Raw genomic sequence first — 12,234 nt, forward strand, 5'->3', positions numbered from 1 at the left:
ACTCACAGTTAAATAAAATTCTTAGTAATACTGGTTTTGTGACACTTCAAGGATGAGCCATTTTAGTGTGATAACTATCAATTTATTAACCAGAAGCTTTGCATCTGTTTAATTTGAAGCATATCACTTCCAGATATGACACTGAGCATTAATACTTTTAGACTTCCCCCAAGTAAATTGAAAGAATGTTAATTTTGTTGGTGATTGGCCTTTGGAGAATTAAACAGCCTGCTTACTGCCAATCCTAGTTCAGTAAATATGGTAATATGTTTCTCATTTTCTATTTTGCACAATTAGATAACCTAAGCCTAGGAAAAATAAAAAATTAGAAAAAAAAGTAAAGTTGAGGATATTTAACTCAAATTGCACTTACTGGTGGACACTCGAGGCAGTTATTTAGATTATTTCCAACTGGCTTTTTAAAAACGTATTTCTGTATCGTATACAGCAGTCTCAGTCTTCATCTCTCCAGTTCAGCTAGCCATACATCCCTTAAAATTAGATACTTTTAATGTTTAGTAAACCTTTAGTTTGGATTTATAGACAACATTTAACATGCTCATGAAAGGGTCAGAATACTCAAGTTTCTAGCACAAACAGGCCATAGTTTAATTGCAGGAGAAACTGCAAACTCAAAAGAGCACTGCTTCTCTGTAGGAAAGATTCCATCAGTGGACCTACAGGGCACCGTTGCCACCAGTGTCATGTAGCTATTCAGTGTTGGAAAACTAGAAATCACGAGTTAAGAAAAAGTGTAGATTACCCCAAATTCGATACCCAGAAGCAACCACTATTGAAATCCTTCTAGACCTTGTCCCATATAAATACATTTCTTTCCCTAAAATAAATTACACCCCATACTCTGCCACTTCAGAAAAATCAAGACTGTCTTTCCATGTCAATAAATATCTACATCATTTAATGGGTACATAATACTCCCTTGTTTGAATGTACAATATTCTGTATTGTTGCACATTTGTTGTTTCAAATTTAACAGTTACAGTACTCCAATGAAGCAATCATCTTAAAATATGAATACATGTATAAAGTATTATAATGTTCCATCCTTTAAGGTTAGAAACAACGTCCCATACCTGTCTCCCAACACTCTGAGGACAGTACGGTAGCAGGATCAGTGATTTTCAACCATGGGCAATTTAGCCCCCTATGGCACATTTGACAATGGGACATTTTTGGTTGTCACAACTAGGGGGTAGGGGATAGGAAGCTGCTAAACATCATGCAATGCACAGGACCGTCCTCCATGACAAAGGACCCGTGCAAAATGTCAATAGTGCCACTGTTGAGAAACCTGGGTTAAGATTGTGTTGTAACTACATTTCAGTGGAATAAGACTTTGAAAGTTTCGACCGGGCACAGTGACTCACGCCTGTAATCCCAACACTTTGGGAGCCCGAGGCAGGTGGATCACTTGAGGTCAGGAGTTCGAGACCAGCCCGGCCAACATGGTGAAACCTCATCTCTTACTAAAAATACAAAAACTAGTTGGGCATGGTGGTACGCGCCTGTAATCCCAGTTACTCGGGAGGCTGAGGCACGAGAATGGCTTGAACCAGTGAGGTGGAGGTTGCATTGAGTCAAGATTGCACCACTGCACTCCGTCCTGGGTGACAGATCTAGACTCTGTCTCAAAAAAAAAGAAAGTTTCTTGCACATAACGCCTTGGTGGCTTGCTTCGGACAGCTTTCTTCCAAATGGGACTTGGCTTCTGTCATCATGGGGCTTTGCCAGCTATACAGATGAGGACAAAGCACATAGAGTATCCTGCTGCAGGTTCTATGCCTGAGCTAGCAAGAGTGGCACACATTCCTCCAGCCATTTCCACTGGCCAGAACCTGGTCTCCTGACACCTCCGTAAGCTGCAAAGGAGACTGCTGGTTGATGTGGTCTTCTTACATATCTAAGAAAAGAAAATGACATTGATGGTATCTTGCCAATTTTTGCCATTTTTGGTTTTCAAAAAAATTCTTATATAAATTAAGATTAGAGAGTGTAATATGATATAACACAAAATTCTCAAAGATAATTTCAAAAAAATACCCTTTAGCTACTCAATAGATACTTGTTGAATTTGAGGTTACTGGCTTTATACATAGAGGATTAAGTGTATTCTTTTTCCCTCCTGGCCAAATGGCAAAACCCCATCTCTACTGAAAATACTAAAAAATGAGCAAGGCGTGGTGGTACACACCTGGAATCCCAGCTACCCGGGAAACTGAGGCACAAGGATCGCTTGAACCCGGGAAGCAGAGGTTGCAGTGAGCTGAGATCACGCCAGCCTGGGCAACAGAGTGAGAGTCTGTCTCAATAAACAACAAAAACAGCATTCTTTTTTAAAAAGCAAACACGAGGTAGTTCTCCGAGGCATGTGAGTGATGTGTTAGATATCTTCCATTTGTCCCACTCCCCATGTCAGATCTGTACTCCATCCTGCTCCACCTTTTTTTTCCGCCCCTGGGTGCTGACCTGAGCAGATTATATAAGTAGAATCCCTTGCACATTGGCTTAAAGTTGAATTTGGTCAATGGGGAGTCCCAGCTGAAGGCTGGGAAGTGAGGGGAGGGAGGAGGGAGGTATTAGGGTGTTTATTTCCCAGGTTCCTCGTCAGCTTGCCTTGAGCTGGCAGAGGAGCCCGTTCTATACAACTCTCTCCTTCCAGGTCCTGGGAATCTTTCCTTCGTCTCATCACTTGGACCTACGGGTGGTGAGGGCTCACCTACTTCTCCCCCCAGCTCCCTTCACTCTCCATGCATCCCACCTACACCTTTGTAAGTAGTCCCTTGATAAACCTTCTCAGATGATTGTAATTTGAGTGTGCTGCTCCCAGTGGTGACCCTGTTGTGATGGACAGGAAAATCTTACAGGGACAATGAGAAATTCTTAAAATATTGTGTCTGCTCTCAAAAAACTGACAAATATTTGGATGCACAAACCTAACACTAGTGGGATTCTGTAGAAATGCAGCAGAGATTTAGAAAAGAGGTTCCCATGTGCCAGAACAGCTGGGGGAAAACTCTTGGATGGAGTAGGCTGAGGGGAGAGGAGAAACCACTGAAAATTTGAGGTCAGAATACTGATACTGCCAAATAAAAGGGTGCACATTTGGGATATTAAATAACTGATGATTTAAGGTAGAAATGGGGAATAATAAGAAATAATAGGCTGTGTCTAGCGTATGAAGATCTTGGGACCTCATCAGAGGAGGTTGTTGCATTTGACTTAGCATAGTTCTGGGGCTGTGAAAACAGAAAAGAAAATTGCTTACCAGCTATTTGAAGTTAAGTACTTGGTGACAAGCTGGCTGTGGGATTGACTGTTTACTCACGTTGTGGGTAAACAAAAAGACATTGAATCTTAACTCAGATTTTAACCCCTGGTACTTGTGAGTGTGACCTTATTTGGAAATGGGGTCTTTGCCCACATCTTTAAGATGAGGTCCTACTGGATGAGGATAGGTCCTAAATCCAGTCACTGGTGTTCATATAAGAAGAAGAAAATTTGAACACAGACACCCAGGAGAGTGCCAAGTGATGACCGCGTCAAGGGTTGGAATGATGTGTCTGGAAGCTGAGGAACACCAAGGTTGTGGCAGTCACTAGAAGCTGGAAGAGGCCAGGACATCCCCTCCCCTAATGCTTTCAGAGGAAGCACGGCCTGGCCACCACCTTGATCTTGGATTTCTGGCCTCCAGAACTGAGAGAATGAATGTCTACTGGTTAAGCTGCCAGTACATGGCACTTTGTTACAGTAGTCCTAGCAAACTAACATTCAGCACATCTGAAGTATAGTCAAGAAGAAGCTAGAAATTAAGATGTCGGACTGTGTTTGGAATTGATTTAAGCCAAACAGCGTACTATGTGTGCCCTGCTAAAAATTATAATAATGAGAAACTGTTATAGCCTAAGAGTGACCTCAGGATTTGTAACTGACTTTGAGTGCCCAAGAACTGCATAAGTCTATTAAGATAAACTTATTTCAGTTCCTTGCTTTCATTTCTTTCCATGTTTTCTCTTTTTTCCTATTAATATATACACATCCAGTGGACTTTTGAAGCCCGGGTGGGTCTAGTGGCAAGCTTTCACTGCTAGGTTATGCTGTGGGAACTAACTCCCAAAGTTCAGTGGCCTAAACAAAGCTCACTTCTCACTCGTGTGTTGGGCAGGCATGGCTCTGCTGCTCTTGTTTCTGGAACCTCTGCAGAAGGCATAGGCAGTTCTGGTGACCAAGGGGAAAGAAGAATGGCAGAACCATGCAATAGCTATAAAACTTCTCTTTGGAATTCACACACATTCCATTTGAAAGTCAGTCTCGTTGCTGAACCTGATGTCAACGTGGAGGTGAATCTGTTCCTCCCACACGGAGTCACTCCAGGTCACGGCAGAGTGGGCAGGGGTATGTCATCCTCTTCCTGGGAATACAGCAAATAACTGAGGACAGCAGTGTGTTCTACCAATGTTCCCTGTCAGTCACAAACGTGAACGGATGTCCCTTCTGTATTCCACATGCGTGTCTTTTGAGAAGAAATTGCAAAAATTCCACTCAATGATAGCACCAGGCCCAAAGTGCAGGTGCTCATGGGGGCCTCTGCATCTACTCTAGATGTGTCTTTTCTCAGTCTAGTAACAGGTGGATGCCCCTCTTCCCTGACACGCTGTGGAGCTGGGAAAGACCACTCCATTGAGAACAGGGAGAATGAACGCAGGCTGACCCAGTCGCTGGGCCAGAGCGCGACGGGCATCCCTGTGGGTAGATGTAGGGAGGGTCCCCCACCTCAGCTGTCACTAACAGTTAAACTTCAGTAAATTACGTTGTAGCTACGCACAACTTCCAAATCTCATGACTCTGCGCTCACAGACGCAAGAGTGAGGTTCGAGGAGTTGGCCTGTGAAGGTACTTGATCACTGCGTGGTAACAACCCATGGATAAAAACTTTCCTTTCTTTGCCCCATTTTTTGAGACACTTCACCAGGTTCCTCAGAAAGGGCCCCATTGATCCTGCACTGAGTCCCATTGGGTGGCCAGTTTGGTCACACATCCCACCCTCCCCGTTTCACCCCCTGCACCCGCACTCCTGCTCCCTGGGGTCACTTTCCCAGTTAAACAATTTGCACACAAGCCCTTGCCCAGGCCCTGCTCTGAGAGGGGCAATTTGGAGAACCCAAGCCAGAACCAAAGCAAGTGACAAGGCAAAGCCCGCAGTGAACAGGGCAAGAACTATAATCCTACAGGAGAGCAACCCATGGAGGGGAACAATACACAACAAGCAACTGCGGTGGAAAAGTGGTGGTGTGGATCTTGTTTCTTTGGTTGGGTTTTGGTTGTGGCTAAAGACAAGGTTCACCGTCCTCAGAGCATCTTAAGAGTTAGGATAATGCCATGGTTTCTAGTACATAACCATGGATTTTCACTATTCAGAACTGTTTAATTTGCCCAGCAAGTAATTCCCTCCAGTTTTCCAGAAAGTATAAATACGTTCACCAATTGCTGGTTCTTTAAAGTTAATGATTCTTCACACTGTGTTATCTACATTTGTCTGGGGCAGCTAAATTACTCCCAGGAACTTTGCACACACAACTGAGCACAAGCTTAAGTGGCATTATTAGGTGGCGTCTAGAAGCTGAACTTGTTGAGATTCCGTGAACCAGCAGGGAGACAGCCCAGCATGGGACTCATACCTGCATCTTCTCAGAAAGAGGTGTGTATACACAGAGGAACTGCTGCTTTTACAAAACAGTTGATTTAGACCTAACCTTTGTAGGTCTAGCTTAGAGATGGACAAGTCCTAGACTAAAACGAAAGTACAAATCTAGGAAATCACAAAATATTTTCTGAGTCGGGAGTGGCCAGCCTGTAGAGTGATTGAAGACTTCTATTGTTTCATGTATTGCCTTTGAAGCATGTGAAAATAAAACTGTTGTCACGAATTGCATTGGTCATTTGATGAAAAACACCCAGCAGCATTAACACGCCAATTGAGCACACTTGTTTACAGTAATTAAAAACTGGATGAATTAAGGATTCAAGTTTTGGAGAAGAAATTGTGCCCCATCGCTTCTGCTAGTGCTTTCTACCACCTTGATTAGATGGGCTACACTTAATTCCTGTGGAAGTTCATCGGTCCCAGATGTAGGAAATACATTCTGAAGAAAGAGAGTCCTGAAATTTGGAGATTCCCTACAAATTGGGCTACTTACTCACTTTCTTGTCAGCAAGACCAAGTGTCTATTGAAGATATTCTCTGCTGGCAAATGCTTTACAGCACTGGCTTTTGGGAATCCATATTCGCTCACCCACTCCCACCCCACAGAGTGCCCCATGTGCTTGTCAGTTGCATGGAGCCTGAGAACAATGTAAAAAAATATTCCTGGCAGGGTATCTGCTTAGATATTTTCAAGCTTAGAAAAATCATTTTTTCACACCTGTAATCCTAGCACTTTGGGAGGCCGAGGCAGGTGGATAGTTTGAGGTCAGGAGTTCGAGACCAGCCTGGCCAACATGGTGAAACCCTGTCTCTACTAAAAATACAAAAATTAGCCAGTTATGGTGATGAGTGCCTGTAATCCCAGCTACTTGGGAGGCTGAGGCATGATAATCGCTTAAACCCAAGAGGTGGAGGTGGCAGTGAACTGAGAGCATGCCACTGCACTTCTAGCCTGGGCAGCAGAGCGAGACTCTGTCTTAATAAGAAAAAAAGAAAAAAGGAAAAGAAAAAAAATATTTGTAATGGCACCAAGCAACACAACCTTATTCTTTATTTGGTTGTTACTCTGAGACGTTTCCCAGAGGTTAGGAATTTATATCCAAAAATAATGTTGACAGGCATGACAGTTTGGGGTTGAACAGAGAGTTGGGCTTGTTTGCAAAGTATCTCTGTAGTTTTATCTCAGACATTTCACCATTCACCAGCTAATTAATGAAGATCCTAAGCTAAGATCTGGTTCTGTATCATACCACCCTGAAAAGGTTTTAACAGTTTCTCCAACTCTAACTGCCTGATCTGTCACTCCTGTTTAACACTGTGTCCGTCTCCAAGATGACGGGAGTCAATCTCACCTTTTTCAGAGACTACACTAAGGTTGAGGAAGGTGAGGCCCAAGGAATTCAAGTGACTTTCTCATTGTCACAGTTACTGGCAGAGTTTGGGTTACACTCTCATTTTTAGACTTATTCTAATTCATTCTTTAAAAACATTGAAAGAGTTTAATTTCATATACAATAGAAATAGTAAACAGGTAAACTCTCTAAAAGTAATAGCTATACTATGGAAAAATCTAACTTTATTTAGGTTGAACAGAGTATACAGATTTATATTTTTTGTAGCTAATATATATTTCTCTTTTGGAATTGGTTGAAGTGGAAGAGACAATTTTATGTTTAATGTCTCGTGTCAGTTTTAATTTTCTGATTTAATTAGTTTCCTAATTAGAAGGGGTTAAATTAATTAACCTTATTATTTACTATATATTTAATGATTTCTCCTCTATGGGGAGTTACTTAATTTTCAATAATTGGAAAGCTTCTGACGAGAGGGAATATTGCCAAGTCTTACACTTATTGTTTTATGATCAGTGGCAGGAATAAGACAGATTAAGGGGAATTTTAGGTGAGATATCAGATACTTGCAAAGGTGTTTCTCACTTGTTTTGAACCATGATGTATGTAAAAACTTGACTTGAGACTCCATAATTTCTGTCCAATTTGAACTCAATGGCTATGTCCTTTGTTTAAGCATAAAATACATCCTAGAATATAGACTTCTGTAAGAAATAGCCCTGTCACATGATCTCTGTTATAGACAATAAAATAATCATGACACATCAAATAATACTAAATTATAATGAAAAGGAGAGTTTCTGAAACTATCACCTGGTATACATGGCATAATAAAATATTTAGATTTTCCTCAGACTTGTCAGTGGACTAAATCGATGACATTTTTTGGGAAGACATAAGAGACTGATAAGCCTAACAGCTATATGGCTTGAGGAAATCGATAAGCCATATTATTCCATGTTTATAAATATAAACAATTTGTGGATAACTATGTTTTCATGTAGCGATGTGTTTTCAGAGAGCAAAAATGAGGCCGCATCTACAAAATGGCTGATTTTGCCTTCTCTTCCCACTTTAGAAGGGCCTCTGCACGGAGATATGAGCAGCCAGCCCTGTGCAGGCAGATGCGGACAGAGACAGGACACTGTTGCCCATTTTTCCCTCTCTCTGCATTGCCCCTTATCCACAGCATCACTACCTGGGAGAGGCCCTGATCCATCAAGAAGTTACGTGAGTAAAGCTTGGGTACTGGTATAGTTAAAAACACAAGCCCAGTGCATGTAGTCCAGTGAAGTGATCTGATGATAGGAAATCCACTGTAGTTGAACAAACCTGTACTGAGCACGTAGGTGCATTGCATACAGGCTTTGTGTTGCAGTCAAGGCCCGTCCATAGAATGACTGAGTTCCAGCCTGTAAGCAGCGTATCAGATGCCAATGTGAGTTGTGTAGGGTAATGGAATTCAAAGTATGAGATGCGACAGAGACAGGGATGTTTCGGGAGGTCGTTTTAGAGGAGGGGTCTTGAGAGACCTTCGAAGATCAACAGGAAGAGGAGGATGCCTGTTCCCTTTGAAAGGGAAGCCTGAGCAGAGGCCTGGGCTTGGGAATGAGCATGGTGGGGTGGCAGGACTAGCAGTCAGCTCCTGCCTGGAGGAAGATGTTGTGGGATGGAGTGCAGGAGACATGTACAAAGAAGCGGGTTGGACACCTTCAGGGAAAAGCTTTATATGAAGAAATGACTGTCCATATTTCTCATAGATTAGAATCCTACTATTTTAAATTCCTATCAAAACATTTTACAGGCTGAAGTTGAGACTGTAAAAACTGGTATTCCATTTGATTCCATTTGGAAAATATCTGCTCCTATTCTGTTTTTATTTTATTTTATTTTTTATTTTATTGAGACAAGGTCTGACTGTCGCTCAGGGTGGAGTGGAGTACTGCAATCTCGACTCACTGCAGTCTCTACCTCCCGGGTTCAAGCAAATTCTCCTGCCTCAGCCTCCAAGTAGCTGAGAGTATAGACGCGTGCCACCACACCTGACTAATTTTTGTATTTTTAGGAGAGACGGGGTTTCACCATGTTGGCCAGGCTGGTCTCAAACTCCTGACCTCAAGTGATCTGCCAGCCTCAGCCTCCCAAAATGTTAGGATTACGGGCGTGAGCCACCGTACCTGGCCTGCCCCTATTCAGTGTATAATAGCAGGCAAAGTAGTGCTGCTAGTTCCACAATATCCAAAAAAGTACTAGCTAGACAATGCTGACTCACTGCTTTGGTTATAAAATGTCCCATAGTTTCCCACCACTTGTAGACTGAAGTTCAATCACCTTAGCCTGCCTTTCAGAGAACTCTCTAAGCTGTCGCTTTATATCATACACCCCCACTTTTGTACGCCATAGCCTGAGCACACCAGGCCCATGTCCTCCCACTCTCAGCAGACTAGATTACAGTACTTGACTCTCCAAACACATCCAGAACTTTCCCACCGCAGCCATGGCTGTGTTCCATCACCAGCAACCCTCTGCACACATGCACCTGTGCAAATCGCACCTGCTCTTCCTATGGCCAACCTTAGATGTCCCATTTCATGAAACATCTCTGATGCCTTGAGAAAGAATTTCTTTGATCTCTTTGACTTGTGATTTACATGCATATAAATAAATTATATAACTGGCAGCTCTTTGGCTTGGATCAAGGATGACTAACTCAACAACATGTGACAGAGTTCATCCCACCCAACATAATGGCTGGTGTGGCTGCTATGAACCATTTTCAGGGCAAGGAGTACAAACAAGGCTAGAGGGAGCCTCAAATGTGAGAGCTTGCCTTCATCCCAATACTTACATTTACAGTATCAAAAAGACTGTATTCTAAAATACTTTGCCATCTCATCAGCACCACCGCCCCACTCCCAACCCCTCCAGTACTAAAACAAGTTTTTGATTTTAAGACAGGGTCTCGCTGTGTTGCCCAGGCTGAAAGTGCAGTGGCACAATCACAGCTCACTGCAGCCTCGACTTCACAGGGCCCAAGCGACCTTCCCACCTCAGCCTCCCAAGTAGATGAGACCACAGGCACACACCACTGGCTACTTTTACAATTTTATGTAGAAACGGGGTCTCAGGCTGGCTACGGTGGCTCATGCCTGTAATCCTAGCACGCTGGGAGGCTGAGGCCGGCAGATCGCTTGAGGTCAGGAGTTTGAGACCAGCCTGGCCAACATAGTGAAACCCTGTCTCTACTAAAAATACAAAAATTAGCCAGGCGTGGTGGTAGGTGCCTGTAATCCCAGCTACTCCAGGAGGCTGAGGCAGGAGAGTCGCTTGAACCTGGGAAGTGAAGGTTGCAGTGAGACAGGATGGTGCCACTACACTCTAGTGTGGGTGACAGAGCAAGACTCCATCTCAACACAAAAGAAAACAAACAAACAAATAAAAAAGGAAGTTGGGTCCACTGTGTTGCCCAGGCTGGTCTCGAGCTCCTGAGCTCAAGCCATCCTCCCACCTTGACCTCCCCAAGTGCTAGGATATCAGGCGTAAGCCACTGCACCTGGCCTAAAACAAGTTTTACTTTCCCTTAACTCATATTCCCTTCCATATTTAGTATGAGGCCTGATATCAAGGCCTGGATGATGAGTAAATATTTAAGGAGTGGATGGATGCATTTTGAATGAATTAACATCACTGCCAGGGATTTTTCACCTTTTAGGGCCTCTTTAAAGATAATCATCATCATACAGATTTAAAACTTATTCTAATAAGGTTTCCTTGTTCTATTTCATTATACTTTACAGCTGGAGAAACACGTTTGGGAAGGTTAGATCAAGGGTCAGCAAACATTTTTCTGTAAAGGCCCAGATAGAAAATATTTTAGGCGTTGTGGTTTATACGATCTCTCTTGTGACTTCTCGACTCTGCTGTTGCGGTGTGAAAGCAGCCACAGATGCTCTATGTAAAAATGAGCAAGACTGTGTTCCAATAAAACTTTATGTACAAAACCAGGCAGCAGGCCAGAGTTAGCCTTTGGGCCTTGGTTTGCTGACCCTGTGTTGGGTTTTCCAAGGTCACACACTAGCAAGTGGAAGAAACAAAGAAAGACTAAAACCCAACAGGTGTTCACTAACTAATGAGCCTCTTGACCCCCATACAGCACTCTCCCTGCTTCACTGTGATAACTCTGTGGTCTCAGGAGGTCTGTCTGAATGCTTGACCATCAGGAAAACAAGGGAATTAGGGCTAATTAATTAGTCAAGACTTTGAAATCCACTGAGAAATGGGGCCTCATATTAAGTGCAAACTATCATCCTAAGTAATATATTTGTGGCACTTTCATTAAATTTTCTCTCAAATCTTGAAAAATAAGTATCTCCTAGCTGCCAAGATTTTCATCTTAGTATAATTATGAAGCCTCCCCAAATACTCATTTTCCAGTTTGCGATACTCAGTGGGGTATAATGCCAGCTGCGGAGACTGGATGGAGCTGTTTAATTTGAGACTTATTAGCACAGCACAGGTGAAAATGAAGAAAGTCTTAGTGAAATGTGCTCATCGTATGTTAAATATAAATGCTTATTGTTTAGTGAAGCTCATGGAATAAAAGAAGAGCACCAATCTAAAAGGAGTTAATTCAGTGTCTCTAGCAAGATAAATATAGGAATTTTAGGGACTTTTTCACAGGTATTAATAGAAACCATTTTTTATTAGGAAAAAAGCAGATATTTCAACATGTTATAACAATTTTTGGGGGGGAAGTTCTTTTTTTTTTTTTTTTTTTTTGAGACCGAGTATCACTCTGTTGCCCAGGCTGGAGTGCAGTGGCATGATCTCAGTTCATTGCAACCTCCACCTCCCAGGTCCAAGCGATTCTCGTGCCTCAGCATCCCACATAGCTGGGACTACAGGCGTCCACCACCATGCCCAGCTAATTTTTGTGTTTTTAGTAGAGATGTGGTTTCACCATGTTGTCCAGGCTGGTCTCGAATTCCTGACCTCAGGTGATCCACCCGCCTCAGCCTCCCAAAGTGCCGGGATTACAGGTGTGAGCCACCGTGCTGGGCTGGTTTTGGTTTTTTGAGATAGAGTCTCACTCTGTCACCCAGGCTACAGTTCAGTGGCATGATCATGGCTCACTGCAGCCTCAACATCCCGGGCTCAGCT

General features: G+C 42.9%; 1 protein-coding gene across 5 annotated transcripts in view; it reads left to right on the forward strand.

The window, feature by feature from the left end:
- Positions 1-12,234, forward strand: part of HTR5A (5-hydroxytryptamine receptor 5A) — an 80,934-nt gene that overhangs the window by 3,115 nt on the left and 65,585 nt on the right. For 3 of the 5 annotated variants that reach the window (XM_026446999.1, XM_026446997.1, XM_026446995.2), the window contains 2 exons: positions 2,681-2,789; positions 8,153-8,304. The gene's annotated coding sequence lies outside the window, so the exon portion shown is untranslated. The remainder of the gene's footprint in view (positions 1-2,680; positions 2,790-8,152; positions 8,305-12,234) is intronic. The other 2 variants (XM_026447001.1, XM_026446996.2) reach the window with 2 other exon arrangements.

The sequence above is a fragment of the Piliocolobus tephrosceles genome, chromosome 8, assembly GCF_002776525.5.
Source record: "Piliocolobus tephrosceles isolate RC106 chromosome 8, ASM277652v3, whole genome shotgun sequence".
NCBI classification, from domain to species: Eukaryota; Metazoa; Chordata; class Mammalia; order Primates; family Cercopithecidae; genus Piliocolobus; species Piliocolobus tephrosceles.